Here is a 4,279-nt window from a genome sequence, read left to right on the forward strand (position 1 = left end):
GAAAGAGAGACGAAACGAAATCAGCAAACTATGGAGCCGCCCTCGAGCTATGAAAAAGAGCATAGAAGTCAGAACACCAAAAACTAGATCTTGAAATCCAAGACGAGCAAAGACTATTGACGGTCAGCCAACGACGAGGAATAAAACATCAAAGACGATTAAACTCTGACCCAACCAAGGAGATGCAATTCCTAACATCAGCTGAAATCTAAAGAAAAAGATGAGCAATCAATATTGACTGGAACAGCCTACAATACCGTGAGAATCAACCGAACAACTGAAAACTCAGAAATATGATCTATAACAAATACCATATAATCTCACAGGTGAAGAATCCAAAGAAAAACAACACAAAGAGGTGAGTCTTTTTCCGGTGATGGTGAGAAGCACTGCACACCAGAAAGGTAACGAACTACATAGACGGTGACGGCTCAAGTCAAAAAATATCTTAAAAGTTTTAATTTTCAAAAAAATGAAAAAATATAATACAATTTTGACGTTGAAACCGTTAATCTTAGAATTAATCAACAAATGAGTAGATGCAAAGTTATTGAAATTCAATATTCTTTTACGTTAGAGGTTCACTTCACTATTAACAAGTACTATACACACAATAACACATTATTCAAAAAAACAAACACAAAATATATTAACCTATCACCTACTACTATATAACACATTAAAAACACCAAATATTGCTTTTAACAAATAAAAACGACAAAATAATTATATTATCCAAAAAAATCATGTTCTTAGCAATAATAAAACAATATTCCGCGCGCAGCGCGGACACCCCATAGTATTTATTAATTTAGACATTTTTTTCTCTGAATAGTGTTGCTAGGCGACTCAAGAGTCAAGACTATATACAACTGCATTTGGCAAAGTATTAATTACATTTTTTCAAATTATGTAAAAATCCAAATTTACTTATATATAACTAAATTTTTATCTGCGTTAAAAGAGCTATTCTTTAAAAAAAAAAGTATTTTGATGAAATCTGTTTTTGTTGCTATTTATATGTAGACCAATATAATTTATTATTTATTTATAATTAAATACAATTAGATTTTTAAAGCTAAATTTGTTGATTTTTAAAAATATAACATTCTCGACCTGTAAATTCTTATAACTTATAGTAATATTCAGACGCTAAAATTTAATAAAACAATTGTTCAACAAAAAGGCATTTCCTTTATGCACTATAATATAATTATTTAAATAAATTTTATTTTACTAATCAAAAAGTAAATATATGAGATTTTTAAATAAAAATTTTAATTTAGTACTTAAATTCGAAAATATTAAGTTTTCTTATAGATTTTCTTATAATCAGAAAAGGAAATTTATATTTATATTTAAAATAAAATGATATTAGTAGAAATTATGAATAAATTAGTTAGAAATAATGAAAACATTGAGTTAAAAATAATGAAATTGTTGGCTTTATTAAAATTGTAAAAATTCAAAAACATTTAGTGGAATAAGTTTTAAATAAAATATGAAATAAGACATTTGTTTGAACCAATGTTCCTATTTTAATATATATTAAAAAAAACCATTTTTTTGAGAACTTAAACAATTATTTTTAAACGTGACCATATCTGGATGCTCTAGTTTTAGTGATAAGAAGGTCATGTGAATATTTATATGTAACCAAGTGGTCTTGGCATAGTGGTAAAAAGATTCTAGCTGGAGCTTCCGTCTTGGGTTTGATTCTTCTTGGCCACTCATGGACGCCTTAAGTGGCAAGAAAACCTGGAATGCTATGGGCCCCTTGGTGATTAGTCTTCGGACCTAGAAAGCTTTTGAAATCACACCAAAGTTATCAAAAAAAAAATTCATATGTGGCTACGTCTGTGAAAACAAAAATTCAGCTGCATGTACCTTGAAGAACTAAAATATAATAAACTTACCATGAGATAAATTTGTATCCCTCGACCGGGTGATTGTGGTCGGGTAGTAAGGAACAGGGCTGAGACACTAACACGTTTCAGGTTCGATCCATCTGTTGCGCGAAACTAAGTAACAATTATCCTGGTCATTTATCATGGATATGAGTCTATGCTTTATGGCCCATTTGAATGCTCGGAGAGAGGGTCTATCAGTGGGCTGCACCGTCCTTTTGGGATTAGTCTGGGTCTTTCCGTGGACCTGGGATATCCCATGTTAATCAAAAAAAAAAAATTGTATCCCTGCAAAGTTACGTAGAATTGTTTAATATGAATTTGGAACGTACATGACGTAGGCACAAATTGGATGGTGAATTATTTCAAAGATGTTATGAAATAGATTAACAGACAATTAAAAAAAAATTAGCTAAGAACTAATGAAATATGATTTTCCTACAAGAACAAGGTAAACAAAGAAAATAATAATCTTGTAATGAAAAATGAAAAATGAGTGTTTGTGAATACCCTACTTGGTCTTCAGCCTTCTACTTACATACTTCGTATCTTTGACCTTGATTGGTAGAGCATTAGCATTAACATTATGCTCTACATTATCCAATCAACAATTGCTACAAAAGCATTTAAAAGAGCATATACTATATGCTAATGCTCTACAAATGTTCTCTAGCAAATGCTCTCATATGAACCTTTTAGAAAAATATTTGCATTTACAATTTATAAAATTAAGAAAAATATATAATTAATTCATTTTATTTAATTAAATCATAAAAAAAAAATATTATTTCCATAAAATAAAATTTTGATTTCTAAATTAATTTACGACAAAAATATTTTTTTTTACAATAGGTATTTCACATTTAAAACATAATTTAATTTATTTTAAATGTGAAATATTATTTTTTAAAATTTATATTTTAATTATAAAATTTATTTAAATAATATTTTTTGATATAAACATATTTTAAAAATTATTAAATAAATAAATTATATATCTTTTTAATTGTATATGTTAATATATTTATATATATATATATATATTAGAAATATATTCATTAAAAATAAATATATTACATATTATATACTAATTTTTATAATAATTTTAAATAGAATACTCATATTGCTCTACCAATCATCTTGTTAAACAGTTTAGCCTGCAGCATACAGCTCCTGCAGCATACAGCTCCTGCAGCATACTGATTCTATACCATACTACTATGCTTTATCATCTGCTCTGCCAATCAAGGTTGCCTCTTTTTTATCTCTAACCCGACATAAACCCCAGCCGACTTAATTCAATGGGCTAAATTCTGTTACTCGACTGGCCTAGTCAGATGGGATATAATCCATCTCCAATAATAAGTACCCGTCAGTTTATTGTAAGAGGTGAAGCCGAACTCAATAAACTTGTAAGTATGAGTTAAAAGAGTAACATAACTTGGCATTTATCTTCAAAATGAAGTGAGCTTCCTTCTCGGCATAAGTGTTTTAACAGTATGCTGGTTAACCTGGTTTTCTGTAATATCGTCCAAACCTTGGTTCCATTCGATTGCAACATAAACCAAAATCTAGTTTTGTCCGAGAAGTGGAAGTGTTTCTTCTAGAAAAACGAGAATCGTGCCGCTGTTTTAGGTTTCTGTAGACCTAGTGATGATGAAGCTTTGGTGAATGCACCTCTCTTCTTATAGATATAGAGTTGAGATTCTCATTTCTTCATTTTTCCTTGCGTTTTGAATGGTAATCTTCTCCTAAACTTTCTCTCTCCTTTCAGAATTTCGTATATATTTCTTCCGATCCACCGCCGTTGATTCCGAAGATTTGCCTCGACTTCTTCATACGTTATTCGCAAAAAATGTCTTTGATCCATAGATGCTCGAGGGAAAGAAAAAGATAGTTATGTCTTTGAGCCCAAGCCCATATAACTCTGGTGGATCGAGACTTGTTGATGATTTAGTTAGGATTCATCAGGTACCCTGAGGGACACGGCTAGATAAGATTTTGACCAACGACAGCTTGTTTTTCATGCCAAGGAAGTGTTTAGAATTGATGGGGATGGTCAAGAAGCAAGAAATGAGCATGTCGAGAAAGAACCGGTTATAACTTCTTTGGAAGACGAGGGGGGGATTTGATATCCTTCAGACAATTTAGCTTACCCAATTCGTAGGCACCGAAAAGGTTATCTTCCAGCCTCCTCTTTTTGAGGTACAAATTTGGCCTTCAATTAGTCGAACAACAAAACTGGCCTGACATTGAGTCGACAAGGTCTGATTTTTCAAGCGTCACGACTCTACTGGAAGAACTCGGCGTCTCCCCAGGATTTATTTATCATTCCTCGACCCAACCAACGGCCGTGGACTCCCCCCCCCCCC

Source organism: Brassica oleracea, chromosome C1 (genome assembly GCF_000695525.1).
Source record: "Brassica oleracea var. oleracea cultivar TO1000 chromosome C1, BOL, whole genome shotgun sequence".
NCBI lineage: Eukaryota > Viridiplantae > Streptophyta > Magnoliopsida > Brassicales > Brassicaceae > Brassica > Brassica oleracea.